Consider the following 19,240-nt stretch of genomic DNA (forward strand, 5'->3'; position numbering starts at 1 on the left):
GGCGACGGAAGCACTCAAGAACAGCCCCAGGATAACACCCACATATAATGTAGCAAACATCGAGTTTCTTGAAGTTGAGTTCACGGACATGTAAGCTAATGTTAGCGGAGTCTCTGGTGACATGATTCATAACGCCGCACCTTCAACAGCGTCAGGTTCCGGAGCCAATAACGGTCCGACGCCAGATGCTTTTGCTATACAGGGAACGTCTCCTCGCCCAAGAACAACTGCAACACCATCAAGAGGAAGACAACTCGGCTGAGGCCAGCGATATTCGGATACCGGAATACAAAACATGGAATCGCAGGTATTTAAATGCCTTGAAAACGTGCAAGCAGATAAAAGGGACATATTAAGCGTAAACTTGAGCTACAGGGGAAGATACTGAACATTGAGGAGAGAAAACTTGTAATCAAACAACATAAAGTGGATGCGCTGAACGCAATCAGCGAGAACATTCATAACCTGTTTAATCGCAATTAAATGTTAAAGCAGGGTGTTTGCGTTTTTGAATTTGTTAACAATTTGATGTTAAATAAATTAATAATACTGTTTTACGAGGATCAATCGGTTTATTTAGTTCTCAGATTAAAAGAAATACCTGTAGAAAGGCTATCACTGCTTGCAGTTTTCATGTTAACGGAAATAGTTATTAACAATGTTTTCCCTTTCTCTCCTTCCTATGGCCAAAATCCCATCATTATCATTTTCATGACCAAAGTTCTCAACAGCATCATTTACATCATTACCTTCATTATTCAAATTTTCGTCCAAATTTTCTTGCACCGGGTGCTTATTGTAAACTAAGAAGTTGTGAGTTATTACCAAGCTATTGATTGTCTCACCACAAAAGTCCTTGTCATAACGTAAAAATGAGTCTTTCGAAATGCATCTGAATCTAGACTTCAGACAACCGTTGCATTGTTCCACAGAATTTCGAGCTTTACAATGGGCAGTGTTAAAGTCGGTTTCTGCTTGGTTTCTTGCCCTTGTAAATGGAACAAGAAGCCATGGCTCCGTTGGGTAACCTCCATCTCCTAGCAAATATGTATTTCTGCTTCCGGCATCATACTTTTGCATCAAATGTCGACGTACTTGGCTACGTTTCCATATAAGCGCGTCATGGGTAGATCCTCCAAATATTACGTTCACATTGAATATATACACGAAGGTTCATATCGCAAATAATCTGAACATTTTTAGAATGATATCCTTTTCTGTTCAAGTACACATGCTCTACATCTTTCGGAGGGCTCAAAATAGCTTCATGTGTACAGTCAAGAGCTGCAATCACTCCGGGGATATTAAATAGCTGGAAGAACTTTTGCTTAATTATGGCTAATTTGGCTGGTAAACGGTGGATAATGTGCAACACGAGACCCCATAGTGGTCATATCACCTCTTATTCAAAACTCCTATCTCTACCTCCCCGCCGCGGTGCCGGCTGGGATGCGAGTAACCTAAGCGCAGATCGGGTACCCAACCCCGATGGATGCTTTGGTCGCATGCAAACTGAGAAGGTGGCCGCACGCGTCTGTTCCCCAGATCAGGGGCGGCGTGCAACAACAACCGAGCGTCTGTTCTCCGGGTCAGGGGCGGCTCAAGCAGCGACTGTCTCGCAGCGAGCGGCTGAATTTATGAAATGCGGCTCCCGCCAGCTAAGTCCAAGATGGCAGCCCCATCGTGGGATAGGGACTTTAGGCTACCAACCTACTGCTCCTGATATCTTGTATTGTTACGGAAACTGAGAGAAGAAATAACCAAATTGGAACTTTGGCAACGACTTTTAGCATGAAAACACGGACTAGAATTGGAACTTGGAATGTTTTGACCCTTGCCCAGCCAGGTTAGCTGGCTCAACTTGCTAGAGAAGCTAGCCGCCTCAAGCTAGAGATATTGGGACTGAGCGAAGTCCGTTGGCCTAACACTGGAGAACACAAGACACAGTCCGGGCAAGTTACTGCTTTACTCTGGCATACGAGGAGAACATGCTACTCGGGAACGAGGAGTTAGTTTCCTGTTAAGCCCGCAGGCCCATGCGTCCCTTATTAGATGGGAACCGATCAACGAAAGAATAATCGTAGCCAGATTCAGAACACGGGTTAGAAACCTTACAATGGTCCAGTGTTATGCGCCAACTGACGTTGCCGATTTGCAGGAGAAAGAGCAGTTTTACAGTCAATTGAACAGCGTGGTAGAGAGAATTCCGAAGGGTGACATTCAAATCCATTTGGGCGACTTCAACGCAAAGATTGGCTCCGACAATCAGGACCTTGAGCGCATCATGGGGCGCCATGGCCTAGGACAGATGAGCGAAAACGGAGAGTTGTTTGTAGAATTTTGTGGCAACAACAACATGATGATCGGTGGATCGCTCTTCCCCCATCGACCAGCACATAAGGTCACTTGGGTATCCCGAGATGGCCGAACAGAAAATCAAATTGACCACATCTGCATCAGTCGAAAATGGAGAAGGAGCCTTCTTGATGTCCGCAACGAACGAAGCGCAGACATTGCATCTGACCATCACCTCGTCCTTGGCGAGATACGACTGAGAGTTGCGCGTGTCCAACGGCGCGAGGAGAAAGTCGGGTGTCGATACGACGTCCGCCGGTTGGAGAATCCATAGGTGAAAAGGGCATACGTTGAACAGCTAAAATCCCGAGCCTCGGAGCTGCCGACAGACGGAACAGTCGAAGAACAGTGGTGTGGAATCAAGAATGCCTTTATCACGACGAGCCATGGTACTCTCGGTAAAGTTTGTGGAAGAAGAAGTGAATGGATGTCGGATGAAACTTGACGGATGCTCGATGATCGGAGAAAGGCGAAAGTCGGAATTGAGCAGGCATGTACCGGGTCAGCCAAAGCAGCCGCCCGCTAACGATATGCGGAGCTGGAAAAGGCAGTTAAACGAGCTTGTAGACGAGACAAGAGAGCCTGGACAAACTCCCTAGCCGAAGAGGGAGAAAGAGCCGCCGCCATTGGAGATATCCGATTATTATATGATATTTCTCGCCGCCTTAGTGGTGCAAGGACTAATGCAAGAATAATGTGAAAGACCGAGCAGGTCAGCTGCTGACAGATCGAACAAATCAGCTCAAGCTATGGACTGAGCATTTTGAACAACTTTTCCGAGTTACAAATAGCGATGGCCAACAGAACCCGCAGCTCGAGGCGCCCACAGTAAGTCGTATTAATGGCGTCAACTCGGAAGCGCCCTCGCTGGCTGAAATAGAAGCGGCAATCAAAAACATGAAATCCAACAAAGCGCCTGGAATCGATTGCATTCCTGCTGAAATGCTGAAAGCCGACCCTGCCCTGTCAGCACAAATGTTGCACCGTCTTTTCGCTGACATCTGGGATACTGCAACATTCCCGGCCGACTGGATGCAGGGTATCCTCAAAAAGGTCCCGAAGAAAGGAGACCTGACAGAGTGTGGTAACTGGCGAGGCATAACGTTGATCTGTACAACCCTCAAAGTACTCTGCAAAGTGATCCTGAACAGGATCCAGGAGAAAATCGACGCTACACTCCGACGGCAACAAGCTGGATTCCGATCCGGACGATCATGTGTGGACCACATCATAACGCTACGAATAATACTGGAACAAATCAACGAATTCCAGGACTCTCTTTTGCTGGTGTTCGTTGATTTCGAAAAAGCATTTGACCGACTGAACCACGAAAACATCTGGGCTGCTCTTAGACGACGAGGGGTCCCAGAGAAACTAGTCCATCTCATCGAAGCACAGTACGAGGCATTTTTGTGCAAGGTCTTGCACGACGGTGTCTTGTCCGAACCAATCCCGGTAACTGCTGGAGTGAGACAGGGATGTATTTTGTCACCGCTGCTTTTTCTCATCGTAATGGATGAGATCTTGACTAGATCGATTGACTGTAGACCAAACCGAGGATTGCCGTGGAATCCTTCAGCAATTGAGCAACTGAACGACCTTGACCTGGCTGATGATACTGTTTTGCTCGCCCAAACACAACCGGACATGCAGAGCAAACTCGACGACCTCACCGAAAGCTCCAAGGCAGCAGGTCTCAAAATCAATGTCGGAAAGACCAAGTCGATGGAAATCAATACACAAAATCGTTCCAATTTCGTAGTAGCTGAACACCAGGTTGAGACAGTGGAGTGTTTCCAGTATCTTGATAGCCAGATTACGCCTGATGGTGGTACCAAGAAGGACATCGAAACCCGGATCAGAATAGCCCGATTTGCGTTTGCGAGTCTCCGAAACATCTGGCGCTCACGCCAGATCTCTCTACGAACTAAGATCCGAATCTTCAACTCAAACGTCAAATCTGTATTGCTGTACGGGTGTGAAACTTGGTGCACATATGCCGTGACGACGCGAAAACTGCAAGTATTTGTAAACCGCTGCCTGCGGAACATCATCCGCGCTTGGTGGCCTGGCAACTGGATCTCAAACGTTGAACTTCATCGCCGGTGTCATCAAAAGGCGCTAGAAATCGAGATTCGGGAACGTAAGTGGAGATGGATTGGTCACACGCTGCGAAGAGATGAAAACGAGATTTGCAGAGAGGCGCTTGACTGGAATCCAGATGGGCATCGAAGAAGAGGCAGGCCAAAAGCTCGTGGCGGCGAAGTCTAGCCGCTGAAATCCGCACAGTTGACGAGAACCTTGGCTGGCAGTAAGTGAAGACGCTGGCTCCAGATCGCCAGCAGTGGAGATCTTTTATCTCAGCCCTATGCGTCGGTCAATCGGCGCTGGACCCTTAGGTAGGTAGGTATGGCTAATTCTGCATCATTTGTTGGAAAAACGACAAATTCTCCCAGCAGATATATTTTCATTGCACCAATAACGTTCTTCAAAATACGAAGACATGTTGGTTGTGAAACTGCCAGTAAGTTGTCTTGTCCGACTGTCACTTAATAGGAACCTGAAATATGTTATAGCTGTACGTTCGAAAGTATCATACTTATTGATTTAGATTAATTAGGTTTAATCGATTACCTGAGCCAAGATAGCGCAATGTTGTTAGAACTTGTAAATGTACCGGAATTGTTGTGGTTCTCTCATCCTTCAATGGGATAGCGTTCAATGGTTGATCCAATAAGTAAATAAAGTTCTCAGCCAAACATTATGGCATTCGAAAGAGTTTTGCGAAATTTCCATCCGAAATACCAAATGGATTACTAATATCTCTCAAATAACGACGATGCCGAAGTAGTTCGATTTTTTTTCTTGGCGTTTATACCACTTCTTTTTTGCATAGTAATATGATACAATCATTTGCTCCATTATTTTCAAGTTTTAATAGGTATTAACGTTTATTTTAGCAAAAATCCTCACTAAATAGAAATGTCTTTTTGAATTTCCGAAGCAAAAATGCCGAAGAAATTAAAAATCTCGTTTTCTATTTCAAACGTCAAAAAATGTCTTCTTTGAATTGACCGGAATGTCAATCTAAGAAAATTTCGCAACGAAAAAAATCCGAAGAGATTGTAAATCATGTTTTCTTTATTAAACGTCAAAAAATATCTGCTTTAAATTCACCGGAATTCCAAGATAATAAAATTTTAAAAATGTCTTCAATCATTTTTTTTCTTTCACGACATTTTTTGCCCGGAATTCGGCTGCTAGTACCAAGATTGCCGAAATCTCAGAAAAATCTATAAATTAACAGAATTTGGGCAAATTTCCATCACAGAATCTGTTTCACAGAACACAGAATTTTAAAAATATAAACAGATTTAACAGAATGTTAAAATTTGCATAATTTTGTTTACGTCAATATAAACTTTTGATTTTGGAATTCCAAATGGAAAAGATGATAAGAATAATAATGTAAATTGACTTTTATCAAGTAAAATGTAAAAAAGAAGCAATGTGACATGATTTTTGGATAAAATCACAGAAAATCAGAATTTTTTTCGTCAAAACACAGAATTTTTTTTCGGCAACCTTGCCTAATACGACAATAAGGGAACATGAATGTGAAAAATGAATCATTATTAGGCTCAAAAGCACATAATGGATTTATCTGTTTCCTGCATAGTTTCGTAAAAAAATATTAGAAATATAGTTCAATGAATAAATTTCAGTATTGAAACCAACATGGAAGGCAATTCTATTGAAGTAATGAAAACAGCATCCTTAAGCCGTTGTCTCAGGGGCCTCTACCCTAGTAACAAAAATGCATGTTCTGTAACATGTAAATACCACGATGCAGAAAAAAAATCTAAGAATTTCAAGCCATTCAGACGTGATGATATAAATCACGATATGGGAATTTTTTGGCCTCAATATTATTAAAATTTGGGGAAAGTGCGTCCCGGCCCAGTTGCGTGGATTTATTCACTCTATTTTCCAATTAAATAAAATGTGTTTAAAAGTTATTTATTGATGCGTTAAAACAAAATTTTTTGAGCAAGTATTATAAAAAAAAAACATGAAGGGTCATATGAAAGAATTTTTTTTAAGTAGAATTCAAAGCTACACAAAAATTAAGTGAAACTCAAATCATTGGATATCTGTCTGCTGCGTCAAAATGTTCGAAGCAGTGTCTCTCATTAATAGTGATGAATATCACCCTGTAAAAAGAAACCCCATTTTTGAAGTCTAATAACTTTTTTATCATAAGTCAAAATGAAATGCAGTCTTCGGATGAAATATTTGTCATAGTCAAGGCTTTAAGAAAAAAACGAAGAGGACCAACGTTAGGCTGATGTCATGCTGAAGCAACTAGCAACGCAACGTTCCAATAAGATTACGTTGCAACGCATTGGTATGTCATGCTGGCGCGACCTGTGACTTTGAAATTCCCTACAAATCATCACTTCTCTACATCTGATAATGCTTTGAATCGTCTCCTTTCTTTCGGGAGCCATCAAAAACTCATCAAATCACGACCCGGATTGCAAGAATGCCAAAATTTGAACCGACAAAATTCCTTGTTTTTTTTGCCGGAACTAAGAATTCATGAAAATTTTCGCGCCAATTAAGATATTTTTTAGTTTATTATCACAAGTTCGGACAGATCTTCGTACTATTGTGCTTAAAACCCGGAATCACTGCTTCAAATCGAGAAAAAAACAATATTCCTATTGGATTTCCTACTAGTCGCGCTACAAAACACATTGGCATCAGATTGGTCGCGCTATACAAAGCGACCAGTATGACAGGTCTGCGCGATTTCCATGGAGATCAAATGAGAGCTGGTTAGTCGTGTGAATGTTGCGTTGTAGGTCGCGTTGCTAGTTGCTTCAGCATGACATCAGCCTTAGGCTCGAGTGCGGTTGCGTTTTTCGTCACGGTCGCGTTTTGCTTCGTTATTCTTAGAAAATTATTTTCCCACGCGTTTTTTGGAGCTGCAAAATTAAAATTCTTTAAGTTGAATAATATGAAGTGAACGTTATTGTATTTTAGTTAAAGATTCGTTGTTTGATAACCATGTATTGCAGTGGAAAGTTTAATTTTTATCAGTTGTTGTGTGAAGATGTGAACTGTAAGTGGGATTGGAAAAGGACCTCTGATTGCAAATAGATTTGGTTTACTTATTTCTAATGATATGTCGGTATTTCAATTAATCTGGAGACAATAAGCTAAAAAAAGTGATCGACGCGAGTAATAAAGGTTGAAGTGTCGATGTATTAACATCAGTATGCGTAAACTCATGCGGAAACCATATTTTGCTAATTTTGTTTGTTGGCATGTGAGGAGGAATTAATAGAACCGTGCACTAAGTTTTACGTTTGAGCCCTGATGATTAGCCTAAATACCGATCTGAGGCCACAGGTTAACGGTGAATATTCGTGAAAATGTCGGTGAAAAGGGCGCTTCTCTGCAATGGTGATGGAACCTTCGCAGAATTGCAAAGATTGCTACGATTTTCAGCAAAATCCTTATAGAAAAACAACAGAGGCTCCGGTGTTCATGGCTTGGATGAATCATGCAGCTAAGTCCTTGTTTTGAATTATTTTTGTTTTAGTAAATCTTGAGTGATGTAGATTACATAACATAGATATGTAATATTTTATAAAATTATATTTTATTTATTTATTTATGATAACCATTCATATATGTAAATAAATCGGCAGGGTGAATGGTTGAAAACGTGTAAGTTGGTCATAATGAATTGAAATATTAAATTTTCACTATAAAATTTTTCAAAAAGTAAATTTTGAAAGGTTTTGTGGCTGTTATTACTAATTAGTTTATTCTTTTCTTTAATTTTTATTTTCAAGAGCGAGTAACGGCGAAATGCTTAATCTAGAAATTGTAGAACCTATTCAAGAAAAACCAGAAAAAAATAAATTCAGTTTTATAGAATGTATATAAATACTTATAATAAAGTTTTAAAAGTTGTTGGCTAAAAATGATAGGATTTGTATCACTGATTTATGAGAATCTTTTGAATTTGTTATTTTCATAGTGAAAAGACTGAATTTTTAATTCATATTTTATATTTCACTTGTTTGGGATTCAATTTTTTCCCAGAATTCAAGTGTAACGAAATTAACGACTTTTACCTTATTTAATTAAAAAAATATATATTTTAAACATATTTTTCATATAAAGTTCAAACATTTATTTAACAACTTTATCTTCGACGGAAGTGAAAAAATAATAATCATCGGCATGTGCTCATTAACGGTCTATAGATTTTTTTTAGTTGCTTTTGCTTTTTTCGCAGTTTTAAGTCTTTGAGAAACATTAGAGAAAATATAATATTAATAAAAAAAACCCTTTATAATATACGTCAAAATTGTTGACTCGTATTCTATGATAACTGAAAATCTATAGTAGTAAAATTGGAGAAATTAATTCAATTAGAGAAAAGCTTCGCGGGCTTTCTATGTTAATCTTAAGTTGTTTACGTCATTTATTCAGTTTGTAAAGCCTAAATCGGCTAAGACGGTGTATGTCTTTAAAAAAAATGCATCAAAATACAAATCAAAGATTCACCTTTTAATCTCGTTTCCATATGCTGGAATATGATTGTTTCACATCACGCGCTTGTTAATTTCAAAATTTAATCCATCCAAATATTAATTTTTATAACTTTAGGTAGTAGAATTTTTTGTTGTATTTTTTACCCTTAAATATTTGCAGACTCTTATGCTTTTTAATTAAAAACAATTTTCACAGACAAAATGTAAAAAGTTAATTCGAACAAAACCAAAAATTACTGCAATTGGTGCTTTATGCGTAATGACATAATGAATAGATCAAAAACTATAAATTTTCAAACCCTTTCATTTGATTATTCATTAAAAACAAAGTTTGTTGCAACTTATCCCTTATTCTTAGTTGGGTTGAAACCAATATTTTTTTCTGACTACGTCAATTTGATGTCCCTTCAACCTTAAAACTTTTGATGTACAAGCGGTATGATTATCTGTGGACATTAAGTTTAAAGAAGCTATTGATGTTGAAAAGTGATGCAGGATGCCCCAGTTGATTGATAAGTATGAATTATTAATTTTTACTAAAAATGGATTAAGTTTGAAATTTCCTCACACCATATCACCAACGTTGATAGACAAAATCTGGCAAAATATTCGACGAAATCTACCAAAGCTTTAAACAATGCTGTTCTTCTGTATTACTAAAGTGTTATTCAATCACTCATTAAGTGATATTATTCTCAATCAGTTTAGTCTGTACTTAGAAAGCTTTACAAAAATAACTAAAGAATAAAACTCACCAAAATCAGTGCAGCAGCCGATATTTGCCAGTCTTTTTTCTGTACTTCCAAGCGTATAATCAACTAGCGGTTGCTTATCCTAGTGCTGATCTTTGAAACAAAAAGTTGAACTTGTTTTCCCACAACAATAAACTACTAAGTACATCCGAAGAGTGACTTCACAGTAAACCAAAATCAGACTCGGCTCGCTAAGTAGCTTTAAATTGACACCAGGAAATCAGTGGGGAAAAACAACCAACGTAATGGTAGGTATAACGCAACTTTGCACACTTTCACAAACTGAGGAGACACTCTTTTCCGCTTTTCGATTTGATTCAGCTATGCGCAGCTGGTCTAAATTACACTACAGGGAAAATATCGTGTTCAACTTTTAGCACCAATAAAAGGCTCCGTTAGCGATGTGTAGGAGAAATTACCACCTTTTCAGCAAAATCGGGATCAAGGAACTGAACGGTTGTTCGTTCTGCACTTGAAACTTGTCAACTGAGCTGAAACAATTATCTTCTAGTAACAACTGCTTGGACCAGGCTGAAGGTTATTCAAAGTGGTAGATTTCGCAGCGAATTGGTCAAGTACGCGACTTGCATTAAGAGCTATATGCTCTGCTCTGAGCGAAAGGAGTGATTCTTTCCGATTTTTTTTCGCTGCAGTTGTACTTGGTTAGGTTGCTCAACCTTTTAAGATAGCGGCCGCGTGGATGTTTTCTACTCGCGACGCTCAGCAAAGTCGCGACCGTCGAGGACGAAACTCACAAAATGAATGAATCGAATCAGTTAAACGTCCACACTGCGAACCCCACATTACTGGTTGAACGATGGCAGCGATGACGAAGATCATCTCCACACATGTTTTTACAACGACGACAACTTCTCTAGAGGCGTATGATACCTACCACGCTGCTTCAAAATGAACTCTTCCACAAACATCAATGGTAATGGATCGGGCGGCGGTGATCAGCCTCTGTGAGATAGTATGGTGCTGAGTTACGTCTGATAAAGTCAACCTTTTAAGAACCTCAATCGTTATTCTGAAATTTATAAAACGTCTTTTAAGAACTGAAAAATGCTGAAAATCAGAGGTTTCAGAAATAGTTATCTTTACCTCAAGTTGCAAAAAGTGGATTTTTTTTTAGTATGAATCAAAAATATATCCAACGAGGCTTGCCGAATTGAATAATTACGACAAAAGATGAAAAATCGTATTTTTCAACGAATTGCATACACAAGTGGTACCGTAAACTGGGGGAACTTTGATCACTTTTTTCAATCATTTTTGGATATTTTGGAAGGGGTTGCTTTTTCGTAATACCTAAAAGTTTTAAAACACTTACTGAGCTGAGGAGTATAAGACATGATCATTGATTGTAGTAAATTCAAACAACATTGATGGTTATAATTAAATGTTTGTTACAAAACCAGGTTACGAGTTTCGGGGTAACTTTGATCACAATAGTTTTAACGTACCTCGTCATCTTCAAAATTATTGCTATGATGCCAATTAGCACAGAAGGCATTAACATTAATAACAGTAATATTTTTTAAGACTAAACTAAGTTTTTGAAGGTTTTTTTTCAATAACATTTGTAATTAAAAGAGGGACAATGTTGCTGCATACATTTAAGGGTAAAAAATATTAACATTTCTCAATTATTTTTTTTTTTGCCTAAAAACAAATGAAATTTTGCCTTCATGCAATTCCCTTGGTCCTCGCACTGTTCCCATGGCTGTTTTACCTTTAATTCCCCTACATTTGTTAAGAAAACACATATTCGGACTTGAAAATTTTGAATCTAATGGGACGTATCTTGTGTGATTTTTTTCTAGGAATCCAATAAAGGTTTTTTGAGCCACCGCACGCTTTGGGAAATGGAGTTATGGCTGTTTTTACTCTCGATTCCCCTTCATTTTTTCTGAAATCATTGAAAAATGTAGGGGAATTGAGGGTAAAATCAGCCATAACTCCATATTTCAAAGCGGGAGGTGGCTCAAACAGCCTTCATTGGATTCCTTCGAAAAAATTGCATTAGATAAGTCTCGTTTGGCTCAAAATTTTCAAGTCCGATCAAAGTTTTTTCTGAGCATTTTGTAAAATGAAAGGGAATTGAGGGTAAAACAGCCATAACTCCTGTTTCCGATGCATGCGGTGCGGAGAGAATAGGCTTCGTTGCATTCCTCGAAAAAAATCTCACATGATACTTTTCATTTGGTTAATTTCACGTCCAAACATGCTTTTTCTTAGCTATTTGAAAAATGTTGGGAAATTGAGGGTCAAACAGCCATTACTCCTGTTTCCTATCCGTGCGGTGGCTCAAATAGGCTTCGCTGGATTCCTCGGTAAAATATACATAGGATACAACCCATTTGGTTCAAAATATTCAATTCCGAACTTGCTTTTTTTCTTAAATAATTGAAAAATGTCGGGGAATTAAGGGTAAAAACAGCCATAACTCCAGTTTTCCAAAGCGTGCGGTGGCTCAAACAGCCTTTATTGGATTCCTCGAAAAAAATCACACGAATACGTTACATTAGATTCAAAATATTCAAGTCCGAACATGCGTTTTCTTAACAATTTGAAAAATTGAGGGGAATTAAAGGTAAAAAAATCATAACTGATTTTCCGAAGCGTGCGGTGGCTCAAACAGCCTTCATTCGATTTCTCGGAAAAACAAACAAGATTCAACACATTTGGTTTAAAATTTTCAAGTCCGAACAAGCTTTTTTCTGAAATAATTGAAAAATATAAGGGAATTGAGAGTAAAAACAGCCATAACTCCATTTTCTGATGCATGCGGTGGCTCAAACAGCCTTCATTCGATTCCTCAGAAAAAAAAATACACACGATTGGTCTGTTTTCGTTCAATATTCTCTAGTTCAAATCAGTGTTTTTCTGGAATGTTTACAAAATATAGGGGAATTAGGGGTTAAAAAGGCACTATATCTCCGTTTGTAAGCTTGTGCGGCGTTTGAAACTATGTCCAATCGATTCTCCGGAAATTGTCACAAAAGAAAAGTATATTTTCATAGATTTGGTTCCTGTGTGACGAAAGATATTGAATTTCTTCGCTGTTTGTACACTTTTTTCCCCATTGTGGAATGGCTATAAAATCTTCATCTGTTTGTTTGCATTTTACTGTGCAAACTTTATCCAACTTGATGAACTATATCTTATTATCAACTAGAAAAACACAAAATTTTTTAATCTATTTTACAGAGGTATTGAGGTCTACCAAATTTACTTTTTCCGAGATGCAGATAATTCAAGACAAATTTGGAGGCGAGTAACGGGGCAGTTCGTTTGTTTTTCGTTCACTTAGCAATCAGCACCATCTAGTGGCTATTTGCTGAGTAATATTTGAACGAAATTCTTATGCATTTGAATTCAAATTCTTACACACGTTTTTGGCTCATTTTTGTTCTGGGCCAGACCTCAGTTCTCTGCGGAAAAAGTCCCGAACTATAACACTTGAATTTGTGCAGAAATGTTTCACATTAAAATAAAAGGAGACAACGACGGTGTTAACAAACAGAAAGATTCAATTAATTTTAAATCAGCCTACAACTCCATTTTACCCAAGATCAGAACACTGAGAGATAAATGTAAAGATATCTGATCAAAAACAAACAACAGACAAAAACAGTTATTAGACGATCGCTAGATAAAGTAAGTTATATAATCTAGTTATTTAAATGGGAAATTGTATTAAAAATAAATTTAATTTAAGGTCCACTGAGGAGAAGCGAACAGCCAAAAGTAGCTTGAAAGGTTTGGACCAACTGGCAAGTAATTTGTTTTATTTCTCGCCAAAAAAGTCGATGAAAACAACAAACAATATACATTGTTTGAGTTGTTAAAAAAAGAGTTCTGAATGCTCTATTAAAACTCCAATAAAACATAAACTAAGAAGTTAACTCCAAGCTTTCTTTGCATGTTTAATAAAGGCACGAAGTGTTTGATTTTAACCGTCATAAAATTAGGAGACTTTTCTCGATCAAGATGTCAAAACAGGACACGCTCAGGCTAGATTGCCCAAATTTGAATTGGAATTCCCATTTTTACACATCTTTGATAAGTCATGTGTGTGGTTTCTGAGTTGAATAAAGAATATATATTATCTTTGAAATACTTCAAATCCACGATAAGAATCCAGATAAGAATATCTCAACAATGTGAGTTTTAAGTGAAAGGGCTTAGTTAGTAGGAGAAAAAAAAAGTTAGATGGCGCCATTATTAATCAAAGATGTCGTCTTCCGCTTTTTTTTCAAAGCTGTATGGGTATTGGTATCCACAATATGGGTATTGTGTGAAAGGACTAAACAAGTAGACGTTTAATTTCGTAGTCCGCTTGGATTTCAAGATGGCTGCAAATGCTCAACTTGAAATGCTGTAAATGACGGCAAATAGCACGGAACCCCCGAAGTATGGGTATTAGTTGAAAGGCCTCAACGAGTAGACGTCGAATTTTGTAATCTGACGCCATCTTGACATCAAAGACGGCGGCTACCGCTCAAATTGAAAATGTTGGGAATGACTGAAAATCGCGTGAAACTCTCGGAATATCGGTATCAGTTCAAAAATGAACACAAACACGAACAGGATCTCAATGAAACTTGATGTTTCCTCGAAGAGATCCCTTTTTCTTAACTCTAAGCGTAAAGCATGGATCACTACAAATCTGGACGCGTTAAAACGGGTCTATCTCGGAGCTATGTAAACGAAATAAAAATGTTTTGTAATCAAAATGTAGGGTTTTTATTGCACTTCAAAGGAAAAATTTCGAACTTTTCGTCTAGAACCACTCATTAAAGTTTGGACACCCTATTTACTGATCTCAGCGGCCATTTTGTTCCACAATCTCTTCATCTCTGTTGCATCCCGAGTAGTCCTACCATCCTTCTTCATCTTCTGCTTGACAATCGCCCAAAATTTTTCGATAGGGCGGAATTGAGGGCAGTTGAGTGGGTTGATGTCCTTTTCAACAAAATCCACCCGTTGGCCGAATTCCACTGTAGTACCTCCTAGCTGTAGTGGCAGCATGCCAAATCTGGCGAAAACTTTACTGGTCTTTTGTGAGATCTAATGTACGAAAAAAAAAAACGTTTTAAGGCACTCCTCCTTGAACATTTCGGAGTCCATGGTCTTGTTTTTCACAAAAACCGAGGTTTTTGTCCGCAGCTGCAAATACCTTGCCAGATCAAACATTATCGTGCCAACTTATCGGCAAAAACGAATTTGAACTTGGCGGGGACATCACCCCGACCAGTGCAGTGCACCACTGCAGTGGCTTTATAAAGTTTTTGGCCAGGAAGCTGCCCAAAATCCTTCTTCACGTACGTTTCGTCATCCATGAGGATGCATCCGTCGTACTTCGTTGGAATCTTGTTGTATAACTTCCGGGCACGTCCTTTGGCTACTAAATTCTGCTTCAATGTCCGGTTTGGTTGCTTACTGGCCCGATAAGATCGTATTCCTTCGCGCAGACTAATCCTTCTGACGGTGTACCGGTCGACGTTGAATTTCTTGGCGATGTCGTAGTCCGACTACCCTGTGTTTGCCTTGATCGTTCTCAACACCTTCAAATGCAGTTTCTGATTCTTAGGTCCACTATAACGCTTGTTATGAACCTGCCGGTCGATAGTATGCATCTCACGGAAACGTTTGAGAACGCAGCACACGATTGATTTGAGCATTTTTAACGATTTCGTGATTTTTTAACCCGACCACGTCGGTTTTTAACGTGAGTGTCCAAAATTTATTTTCGTCTCGCGACTTCCATCACGTGTAACTTTTTTGGAACAAAACGAATCGTAATGAAATTTTCAGCACTGATAGATGAAACGATTCATGGTGATCCATGCTTTACATCTTTCGAGGATATGATGGCTACACGCAGAGAAAACTTGGATTTTGAAACAAAACAAAACTGACTTTGATTCAAAAAATTCATTTTTTGGATTCAATCTCCTGTTTACTTTGAATCGATGAATTATGGTTTTGTTTCAAATGAATAATTTTTGAAAGAAAGAATTAATTTTTTGAATCGAAAAATTTTGGACTTTGGTTTTAAACAAATTCTTTGATTCAAAAGACATTTGTTCAATTGCAAATGTATTTGGAAACAAAGTGAATTTTCTTTCAACCAAAGAAAAATGTATTCAATGCAACGGAATAATTTCTTAAAATAAAAACTTCAAACTTAGAAGGTTTTTTGCATTGAGCAAGAAGAATTTAAAACGAAAAGTCGGTTCAAGTTTGGCTGGTCGTGTTAAAATGTGGATCAGAATTAGCTTGGTTAGCAGGATTCCGGATAAAGTATGGTAATTGAATGTTAATTAAAGAATAAATATTGAAAAATTTCAATAAGTGCTTGCAATTTTACAGGACCACGGCCGATGAATGGTTTTCCAAGTCCATGGATGCCTCATCCGAGGTGACACCGCTCCAATCCAACGATCAGGTCCACGAAAATTGAAACAAGATGATTCGATTAAAGTAAACCAGTTTGTGACCTAGTGTTTAATTTATCTGTGAATGAAAATAAATTTTATTTTTAAAATCGTTTCTTTTTATTATTTGAAATTCCTAATAGGAATTTCAAAACAAGAGAAAATATTTCTTTCAATTGGAATAAATAGAAAATGGTCCAATGAATTAATGCTTTTAAATCTAAATTAAATTACCTTGTGGCAAAACAAAGCAACTTTAAATCAAAAGAAACTGTTTTTTGTATCAAAGTACTAGTATTTTGAATCAAAGATTTTTCAAAAGATAAATTCTTTGAAACAAACGAAAATTCATTTGACACAAAGAAATTTATATTTATCCCAAAATCAAAGGAAAAAATCCTTTGTTTTTGCGGCACTTTCCTTTGAAAGAAAAAATCTTTTCGCTGCGTGTAGCATCTTACAAATGCTAAAACCACCAACCCACAGAAGACTTGAAGGCTATCCTCTACGCCACGGGCTGTGGCGTATAGGGTGTATAGGGTGAAAAGGCTTAACTAGAAGAAGTCAAATTGCGCAATCTAATGCCATTTTGAAAATCCAAGATGGTGGCTTCCGCTTAAGTTTAAAATGCTGTAAAACACTGGAAACCAAATGAACCCCCACAATATTCATATAGGGTGAAGGACTATAAAAGAAGGAGTTTAAATGAGCTACCTAACGCCGTTTTGAAAATCCAAGATGGCGGCTTCCGCTGTATTTGAAAATGCTGTCATTCACTAAAAATCGCATGAAATAACCACAATATATGGCCTTTGCTTAACGACTCTAAATTGCTTAAATAAATAAAACTTAATGCATCAAGATACAAAAGATTAAAAAAAAAACAAAGTGAAGCTTGACATAACTAATTGAAATCAGATATATCAACATATATATACAACAAAATTAAACCTGATGAAGATCAAAATGAAGCATCTTCAATACAAAGCAAACTTAAACATGACATAACATGACATATCATGACATAACATAAAACATGACAAAACTAGATGATTTACCACTGAAACACAACTGAACACAACAAGAGCAAATAAGAAAATGTGTGGGCATAATAATATTAAACAATATTTAACAAGATGAAACATGGTTTAAACAGGAAAAAACATGATGAACTAGACAAAACAAAATCATCCAATAGTACTGAACAAGAATGAGCAACATAAAAAAACAACACAAGATCAAAAGGTAAATCAAGGCAAAATAATTATAAAACAAAAATAAACAAAAATGGACTTGGTGAACCATGCTTTAACAAGACAGGACATTAGAAATCAAAATTAGGCAACCCAGAATAAAACAAAACTAAAAAATAGAATACAAAACTAGAAACACTTAACACAAGAATTAATACAACATTGAAAGATTAAAAAAAACAATAATTTTTTTTAGAAAATTAAAAGCTAACGGAAGCCTCTATTTGAATTAACCTGATTTTTTTCATTCATTTTTTAATTTGATTTTATAATTGTTTTTATTGAGTTTTATTTTATTTTACCTTTTCATCATTTAGTTCATTTGCTGTTCCTAGATAAGTCTAGTTAATCTTGTTTAATCTTTCATTAAATCTTCTAAAGTATTTTTTTAACATTTATTAAACTTCATTAGTCTAGTTTGATATTGTTTTACTAAGTTTTATTTAGTCCTATTATGTTTTGCTTTTCTTTACTCTTGTTTTATCAAACATCGTGTTTTTTGGTTCTTTTAAACTATTCCAACTTCTTTTATATTAAAAAAAATCCTGTTTTATTTGTTTTATGTTGTTTTCATTTGTTTTGTATTGTTATATTGTTGAAGTTTTTTCTCTTTATCTTTTATTTTGATATATTTTATCTTTATAAATTAAATTTTATTTACTTTTGTCTTGTCACCTTTTTTCCTTGGTTATTCTGGTTTGGTGTTATTTATATTTGATCTTATTTTCCGAAATAACCAAAACATTCAATGTTTTGAGCTGGTAAGACCAAGTGAAGCGGGATCTGGCGAATGTGGGGTGTCCGAGAAATTGGAGAACGGTTGCCATGGACCGAGTGACTTCTAGGAATTATGTTCATCAAGTTATGTCGTGAGACAGAATTGTTTGTTAATAAAATCTCCCTAATTTTATTTTGGTACGTCTACTTTTGTATTTTTATATCCTTTTAATATATTCCGATATTAGCTTATCTTGTTTTGTTTGGATTTATCATGATGAATCTTGTTTAATTCAGTTTAATTCAACCACATCTTGATCTTACTAGTTTTTAGTATGGTTTTTCTTTGTTTTTTTTATTTTTAACCTCGTTTATTTTTTTAATTGGTTGTTCCTCGTTTTTCCCAATTCAATGAAGTTAGTTTTTGCAATCATTTGCTCAATAATTATCTTGTTTAACATTTCTTAGATTAGTTTATTTCATTCTTATAAAATTTTCGACATTATATAGCCTTTAAAAACAGAAGTCAGGCGTCAGATAGCGAAATTTGACTTCTACTCGTTAAACCCTTTCACCCAATACCCATATTGTATGGATTTCATGCGATTTTCAGTGATTAACAGATTTTAAACTTACGTGGAAACCGCCATCTCAGATATCAAGTAGGCGTTAGATTGCGAGGTTTGACTTCTTCTAGTTCAGCCCTTCCACCCAATACCAATATTGTGGGGATTTCATGCGATTTTCAATGGTTAACAGCATTTTGAAGTTAAATGAAAGCCGCCATTATGGATTTCATGATGGCGTCAGAAAGCGAAATTTGACCTCTCGAGATTTGACGAGGCGCATTGCTTTTTTGTTTTAAAGTTTACCAGATCATATCTCAATATACAATCAGAAAAATTCATCAACCATCATGACTGCTGAGAAAAATATTTAAAAAAAAACTCGGAGAACTAACGGAATCGAAAAAAAAACAAAAATGCTATGAAAGCTCTATAAAATCTTTGGTGACCAAAATAGTAAAGCATAATGATTTTATCGAAGTTTAAAAAATGTATCATGATAACGTTTCTGGGATAGGGCCAAATAGCTAAATTTAAGCTTTATTTCATTTCTGGTGATGCATAGAATGCGCTTTA

The 19,240-nt window shown here is 37.0% G+C and overlaps 1 protein-coding gene and 1 pseudogene across 1 annotated transcript in view; both read right to left on the reverse strand.

Annotated features, from left to right (window-relative positions):
- Positions 1-10,428, reverse strand: part of LOC129756037 (putative phospholipase B-like lamina ancestor) — a 73,200-nt gene extending 62,772 nt beyond the window's left edge. The window contains exon 1 of the mRNA XM_055752790.1: positions 9,686-10,428. The gene's annotated coding sequence lies outside the window, so the exon portion shown is untranslated. The remainder of the gene's footprint in view (positions 1-9,685) is intronic.
- On the reverse strand, positions 637-10,522 carry LOC129752696 (putative nuclease HARBI1; annotated as a pseudogene).
- Between the last annotated feature and the right edge of the window lie 8,718 nt (positions 10,523-19,240).

Source organism: Uranotaenia lowii, chromosome 3 (assembly GCF_029784155.1).
Source record: "Uranotaenia lowii strain MFRU-FL chromosome 3, ASM2978415v1, whole genome shotgun sequence".
Lineage (NCBI taxonomy): Eukaryota > Metazoa > Arthropoda > Insecta > Diptera > Culicidae > Uranotaenia > Uranotaenia lowii.